This window comes from Dermacentor albipictus, chromosome 1, assembly GCF_038994185.2.
Source record: "Dermacentor albipictus isolate Rhodes 1998 colony chromosome 1, USDA_Dalb.pri_finalv2, whole genome shotgun sequence".
Lineage (NCBI taxonomy): Eukaryota > Metazoa > Arthropoda > Arachnida > Ixodida > Ixodidae > Dermacentor > Dermacentor albipictus.
In genome coordinates, this window is record NC_091821.1 from 463,331,718 (window position 1) to 463,340,229 (window position 8,512).

The window sequence follows — 8,512 nt, forward strand, 5'->3', positions numbered from 1 at the left end:
TAAATGGAAGGTGAGGCGCAACTAGTCGCTCCTCCACGATGTTGAGCCTCGGAAGATGATGAGGCACCGGGTGCTATACACGCCCATGTATTCTTGCAAAATGCGGCACGACGCCCTTTGGTAACGAGTCCCAGCACGCAGAACAGACCCGCACTTCACCCCACTCCAAAGGCGGACACTGCTTCACCGTAGCCAAGGCGATCGTGCGTTGGCCTTCGTTCCGCAGTGCAGGAATGATTGTGGGGTCACTCGAAAACCAGAAGCGGTCACACGCAACAAAGGCCACACACAAATGGTTCTGCACGAACTCCCTCCGAAACCTGGCCGCTGCTCCAGTGAAACCTTCTAAGTGTGTGCGGGATCCGGGCCACATAGACAGCGCTCATTTCTTTCCGCCTCGCAGTCCTAGCGAGCACCACGAGAGAGAGGAAGGAAAGGAAAGGAGATACGCAAGCGCTTGGAACGCTGACAAAGAGAGAGCGGTGCGAACGCAGACATTGCCAACGCGGGTCAAAGTGTAGTACCTGTTCTTATCAACTTAGTATCCGTAGGGGTTGTATTTGGACCTAAAGTATTAAACTTATTTTGCAAGTGGGCGGACTGCTTAAAGACTGCTTCACCTCCACCGCAGGCCAGCGCGGTATTTCACTATATTCGGGATCGGCCCACGTATGGGGAGGAATTCTCAAGCTACACGGCTCGATAGGCGCACACAATTTTTTCCACAACCTAGCCTTGTGCAGTTTCACTGCAAAATGTCATACTTTAATGTTATAGCAGTCGCAGTTGCCCTGGTTCAGTCCGCCAGGATTGCTGCTGAAGCAGGAATGTTGCTTAACGTGTAACTTAGAGATATTCTTTATATTGGCGCATAGTTTGTGCTCTGTCTAAAATACGTAACTAAACAAAGTATTAATAATTACGAAGGACAAAAGTACGGTCTGTGAACGTGTGAAAGCGCTAATACAATAGAAAAACTAAAAGAAAACAAATGACGATGGCGTTTTACAGCAAACAGTCTATCCGAGCTCGTTTCAACCTATTTCATGTTCACCTCTTCCTCGTACAAGTATCGCAAATACAAGCGTGCTTCTCTTGAAAGGAGGTTGAAAATGGTTGATTATTGGAACCTATATGGAAACTATCGCTTACCGAATTTAACTTTGTTGTTAACAGCAGGGCCATTTTGGCGGCGCAGGGGTACACAGCCTCAGCGTATGCGTCCATACCCTGCAAAAAAGTGTAAAGGAATTGTCCATGGGAAATGTGAATTCCTGTACACGGTCCGAAAGCAGTGTCTCAAAAAGGAAAGAAAAAAAATAGATAGAGGAATAATATGCCATAAATGTGCTTGTAAGCTTACAGAATACCGTCTGTTTTGTTATAAAATGACCTGGCCATCGGAGGCAGAGATGCTGAAGCTGGGCTCAACGAAGAAAAGAAACGTGATGGCTTACAGCATACATTTTTCTACACACCACACAGGGAGTAAACGTATCCGCTCCGGCAAATCGTGTATCTTGTGATCTGGAACGCGGTCAATAGTAAAATAACCACGCCGAGTCCTTATCCGGTACTCCAATGGTATAGCAGACGCAGGGAAAATCTTTTCAGGAACAAAATAGTCTGGGACTAAGATGTCAAAGCTTTTTTTTAAGATCTGAATTACATCTTAATGAGTCCTTAAATCGTTTACAGTTGGCACAAATGTCTTGCTTTAGAGTAAAGTGCGTTACTTTGTTTAGTGAAACTTTTAGTGGATATTAAGAGCGACGCTGCATAGTTTTTGAAAGATCTCAATTAAATAAGGGATAGTTATTATCGTCTTTATAGTATCATACAAAGTGTCAGACAACTTGACACTATGTGGGTACTAAGTGAAGTCTTTTGTCCGTAGTTGCTTTGTTCTTAAATATAGAAAGGGTCTTAACTTAGGGTTTATTTCACAGTGAAAATAAAAATGAGCTTACAGCCTATACATTTGTTCCAGGTATTATCTTTCTTTATTTCAAAATACCTCACTCGAAACTTTTATAGCACCTGTATATCGCGCCAATTTATTTCAGTTTCATATGGGCGGGAAGGTATGAGACCGGTCTACTGGGTGCACATGCCATCTTGTTAAAAACAGCGAGAAACCCAACCGGTGACGCAAAAAAAAACAAATACTAGTTTTTCACAACCCACAATGGCAACGGCATTGCACTGCTAAGTTCAACGTCACGGGATCAAATCCTTTCTCCGGCAGAGGCATCGCAACGCGGGTAAAATGAAAAAAAAAACGATAAAAATGACCACGTACCGTGCATTACGTGCACGTTAGGCAACCCCTGCTGGTTAAAATTGATACGCAGTCTCCCACTACGACATGCATCACAACCATATCGTGGTTTTGGCAAGCTTTTCCCCAGAATTTAGCCTTTTTTAAATATTTTTGCGTTGTTTCTGCATGGTCTCGCGCTGTCTGACAATATTCAAGGCGAGAACTGAGAGGGTATGTATAACGAGCACAATCGTTAGCATCGAATGAACTATATGAGCAAGCGGTGAATAAGTTCCAGAAAAGCTACAAAGAACAGGGAGTCTGGAAAAAAAAAAAACTTATGCTACATTGGCAGCGCTAACTTATGATTGTTTGGTCCACTACGCGAACAACCCGAAGGCAATCAACGCAGCTCGCGGTGTGGCATATATGCTACTACTGCTAATCAAGGGAAAACACGGGGCAGGCGGGAGATAGCAATTCAAGGCAATGACCAAAACGAGAGCAAGGTGAAAGCAGGAGCCAAGGTTTCGACAAGTAGACTTGTCTTCTTCCAGGCGACATATGCTTTCGGAGCCACAGTATAAATAGGTAGAGTTCTTCTAAAGGCGAGAGGGTATAAGGCGGGTGGGTGAGGTCACGATGGAAGGTGTGTTATCTAGGGCACTAGGCGCAAAACGCGCCCAACACAAGGAAGGAGACGGGACAGAGCGCCTGTCAACAGCGTCTGACACGCCGGCTGAAAAAAAAAAAAGAAAGAAAATACTCCGAGAACGCACACTAAGTGTTGTTGCCTATTTATAGCTTGAAATTTAGCATAGAAAATAGATTCTAAGGCTCCCTTTCAAACGTTTATGCCTATTGGTTGCAATGTCTAGAACTTATGGATACGGTATGATTCTATGTATTTTCTTTCTCATGCAGAACGGAAATTTGACTGTAAGATGTATAGTTTAAGTCCATCAATGTTATGACCTGGTTGGTTGAAATGCTCGGTGACGGCTTTGGGAAGCTTTTTAGCTGTGTCCGCGCGATGTGCGTTTAATCTGACGTTCATTGATTGTGTTGTTTCACCGATATATTGCTCTTACAGAAGGAACATTCAAGCATATAAATCACATCCGAACTTTACAAGTGAAGCTAGATTTGACTTCGTGTGTATAACTATTTGCGGTGCTTTAAATTTTAATGTCACTTTGCAGGTGCCTGCATGTTTTGCACCTGGGGCGACAACATGATGTTATTACGGGGGAATGCTGTTGACTGACTTCTGCGTTGCACTAACATGTCTTTAAAGTTCCTGTTTCGGCAATAGCTAACCCTAGGTACATTGAGGAGCGCTTTCCTCAGATGCTCGTTGCTTGATAATATTGGGTGGTATTTTCGTAGGATGTTGTTTATATTTCCGAGTGCATTAGAATAAATTGTTATAAAGGTCGGCGGTCTGTCAGATTCTTGTGTGGGCTGTTTCTTCCTCGATTCCGACTGTCTCTCCAACCTTGACGCAGCATCATAAGCTCTATCGAGAGCAACTTGAGGATAGTGCACTATCGAAACTCGTAGCGCAGCAAAAGACGAAGAAATGCAAACACAACACGAGCACTTTCGGTGCGCGTCCTTTTCTTCGTCTGTCGTCAAGTGCTGCGCTCCAAGTTCCCGGACGTAAAAAGGCGGATCGCAGAGAAAGCAGACATATATGTCTGAGACAAATAAGTGTGGAAGACGAACTAGGGCGGACAACAAACTTATTAGGATTAGTTAGCATTAGCCATACTAACATAAACTTAACAATAAATGTTGAATGATGTTAGCTTACAGCATTTTTCTGCGCTCCGATAGCTTTAACAGCGCTGCTTAAAACGAAGGCAACTCCGTGAGCCAGAAGTATTAGGGCATCGCGCTGCCATTACGGAACGAATAAAATCGGAGACAAATTTTGATAATGTTTAGCCCGAAGAAACGCTGCCGTATATTTGTTGTTAACTTTGTTTTCTTTAACTGACACATGTGAGGCGCTGAAAACTGTGCTCGAGCAATTCGAAAAGAAAGCGAACCTTCCCGCAGAACAGTTTTACGTGCCTGCTGCTGCTGCCTCCACTCGACTAATAGCTCGCGCAGAGGACAGCGTTCATGTACATGTTCGCGCTTACATCTATACTCTCATTTGTACTGCCTGTGCATACGTGTCGAAGAACGGCTGTGTTCTTGGCAGAATCACGCATTCTAGCAACAAGCTTTGCCTAAACATCCTCACTGCAACTCAAGTACGCCTTAAAGCGCGCAAAGCGCAGTGTTGTTTGCCTTGCTCCCCGAGGAGTCACGAGACTTCAAAGTCAAAGCAAAGTCCGCCTATCCAGAAGGCAGAGTAATCCTCGGTCATGCAGGACACCTGATTCGCGTGGCGGGGATCTCAGAGGCCTTCCTGATTTGCCGGACACGCACGTGATTGCCATGCTTCTTACGACGGACCAGAATGTAACAGTTTTATAGCGCTTAACAGCTGGGGCAAAGCTTTTCTTGCCGTAGACTCAAACACTTGCGTTGGATGTGCCTAATTTTCATTTTTCTGTGCGAGAGCTATTTTCTAAGACAGCAGTAGCAAGCACAATTAGAATGTCCGGGAGTGTTCGGTAAGAAAGATCTGCTTTAAAAAAAGACCAGTCGAAAATGTTAACTAGAGGACGCAAATAATACTGACTCCTCACACTCAACAAACGAAATCGTGAGTTGCTTGAACTTCGATTCACATATATTTTACCCGTCTCAGACGTGTTTCAGAGGAACTCTTCAATCCAGCGGCAGCCAAGTGGCTTTGGCTTTACGCTATCGAGCTCGAGGTTGCGGGTTCAATTCCCAGCCGCGGGGGGCCACATTTTGATGGGGGAGAAATGCCGGAATGTTCGTGCACTTAGACTTAAGTATATGTTAAAGGACCTCACGTAGCCAAAATTAATGCGGAGCCCTATATTACGGCATGCCTCATAATCTGATGATGGGTTCGGAACCTAAAGCCCCACAATGAAATTTCTGCTGCCGGTATAAACCCACGTATGCATTCAATTATGGAAGTGAGTAATAGTTGATATAACAGGTATAAGCACAATCGTTTATTGAAGGAAACGTGATGTGTTTTCACAAGCAGCTCACATATGTCCAGACAGATCATGATATGCGAATGATGCATCCGTTTACTAACTTACGACATACTGAGGTTGGAGAAACTGACGCTTATTTTTGTTTTCCTGCATCAATTAAGTACCACAAGTTGCTTTCTTGTCACGTTCAGGTCAATGCTAGCTGCACTAGCGACAATACTCTATGTGTCTGTGCTATAGCTACGAAGGAAAAAACGGTACGAATCAATCAAGTTGGTATGAGGTTGTTTCGATTTCTGCATCACAAGAATTCCTGTCCACAACGACCAATATAATTGCACCCGCTCAAATTACCCAGGGCGGAGCTACAGCACTTAAGTGTGATGCACGTCGCGAGCAGGTCACACCAAGTTAGCATCTCAGGGTCAGAGTTGAACAGAAGACAATAGTCACCGAATTACAGGGCCACCCTTCCCATCATTTGTAACAGACATGCCGCCTCGTGCTGCGTTTAGTTCTTGAAGCTGAAGGCAAACTGTGCGTTCCCGCGAATAAGAACGTGTTCGCTTCCTCGGTCAGTTGTTTACTTACGCTTGCTTTAAGGATGCGCTGGTGTTTGTGAAGGCAGAAGCGAATTACGAGGCACAATTTTCGCAATATCTGCAGTACAAAAGAAAAAAAGAAAAATATATCGCAAGCATCGTTTTCCCAAAACGTTACCACAAGATAGCAACGATACATCACTAGAGGCAATCAAAAAATCGCTAGTGTAATACATTTATTAGGATCGACAGTTGGGCTTCTTGGTACTGCATCGTTGGCGAATTAAAGCACTTTGACGAAGAGACGCAAAGAGGACGGAGAGCTCGTATATGCGACCTTCTTTCGTGCGCCTGGTCGCCCAAGCATTCTACTCGTAGTTTCGAAACGCCGATGGCAATCTGGGCCGGTATTCACAAAACGTTCACAAGAGGAAGCTTTAGCTCTGGTGCTTCTATCCAAATACCTGTAAATGGAGAACTCGTTTTTCTCAGCCACCACTGAACTAAATTTGACGAAGTTTGTTGCAGCTAAAAGAAAATTTGATAGTCTAGTGACTGTTTGTTTGAAAATTTTCATTTAGATCGTCAATTTCTAAAAATTGGCAAAAATCGAAAATTTTAAGAAAACGACACTATCAAGTTTACAATTGAGTTAGCAATGAAAAATGATGCCACATTTATGCGAATTACGTCTGATAATACATCTGAAGCGGACAAAATGGATATCTTACGCATGAATGTAAAGAAATCCAGTAATATGGAACTGCAGCTTTAACAGAACGCCTGTACACAACGTACCAAATTCTCGTAAGACATAAATAGACCCATCGAATTTGTCCACTTTGAATGACCTAATGGATGCCGTATGCAGAACCGCTATATCTATCCTTCATGCAGAGCTACTAGTTTGTACACTTGCGCGTGATTAACTCAAGGGGATCAACGTTACTATGTGTCCTGTAAATGTCGACCACACTTGTTTTCATTCATTAACAGAACCTTAAACAAATGCACCCTTTGGGGTGCATATTTGCCACACAACAATAATCATCATCTGTCTTGCTTGCGTTTTCTTTCTTGAAAACGCTGCGCTCGCTACTTTCCTGTCGAGAATGCTCTGTCATGCTGATAACGCGCACGCCGTACGTGACTTGAAAGTACCGGGCTCGCAGCGTTAAAGAGAGGAAATGGGCGCAAACAGTTGACGATTATTCGCACTAAAACAAACACCCTTTGGGTCGTATCTTGCCACGCAATAACAAACATCATCTCGCTTGTCCGCACTTCCTTTCTTTAACGATGTGAGCCCAGTACTTCCCAGTAACGAACTGCATGCACCTTATCAGCATGACATAGCGTTACCGGCAAGAAAGTATCCAGCGCGGCGTTTTCAAGAAAGGAAACGCATGCAAGGTAGATGACGATTACACTCTTCGACTAACGTACACCCTTTGGGGTGTATATCTGCCACACAACTATAATCGTCATCTGCCTTGCTTGCGTTTCCTTTCTTGAAAAAGCCGCTCACGCTACTTTCCGGCCGGGAATGCTGTGTCATGCTGATAACGGGGACGCCGTTCGTTACTCGGAAGTACCGGGCTCGCAGCGTTAAAGAAAGGAAACGCGGACAAGACAGATGACGTTTATTGTTGTGTGGCCAGATACAACACAAAGGGTGTAATTTTGTTTTACACTCTTAAAACGGTTGCGCCCTTTGGGGTGTATATTTGTCCCACAACAATAATCGTCATCTGCCTTGCTTGCGTTTCCGTTCCTGAAAACTCGGCGCTCGCTACTTTCCTGTCGAGAATGCTGCGTCACACTGATAACGCGCATACCGTTCGTGACTGGGAGGTACCGGGCTCGCAGCGTTAAAGAAAGAAACTCGGGCAACACGGATGACGATTATTGTTGTGGGACAAGATACGCCCCACCGGGTGTAAATTTTTCTAAGAGTGTAGAGTGTATCGTTGTGTGGCAGATATACACCCTATAGGGTATACATTCTTATAAGAGTGCATATCAGCCCTGCAACAAGTATCGTCGCCAGCCTAGCTTGCGTTTCCTTTCTTGAAAACGCCGCGCCCGCTACTATCAGGTCAGTAATGCTGTCATGCTGATAACGCGCACGCCGTTCGTTACTGGGAAGTACCGGGCTCGCAGCGTTAAAGAAAGGAAATGCGGACAAGACAGGTGACGTTTATTGTTGTGGCAAGATACGACCCGAAGGGTGGAATTTTGTTTGAGAGTGTTGTGTGGCAAGATGCGACCCAAAGGGCGTAATATTGCTTAAGAGTTCAGAACCAGAATCAGTTTTTATTCATGACAAAATGAGGGTAATTACAACATATGTGTATACAGAAGGAGGTCCCGTAGTTAGAAACTGAAATGGGACCTCCTGTGCATGATGACTAGAATTAGTAATACATAGAACAATGGCAACATGACAAATTAACGAATAAAGGTTTTAAGAGACAAGGCATAAATGAACAGAAAAGCAGCATATGTACGTATTAAACAAAAAAACAAGGCTTCGACTTAGTCAACGAAAGGTACGAAGTTCAGTCGCTTGCAGACGATAAAATACGGTGTACTTAATATATGAATTCTCA

The 8,512-nt window shown here is 44.1% G+C and overlaps 1 pseudogene; it reads left to right on the plus strand.

Moving 5' to 3' along the window:
- Positions 1 to 496: 496 nt before the first annotated feature.
- On the plus strand, positions 497 to 674 carry LOC135905648 (U2 spliceosomal RNA; annotated as a pseudogene).
- The last annotated feature ends 7,838 nt before the right edge of the window (positions 675 to 8,512 follow it).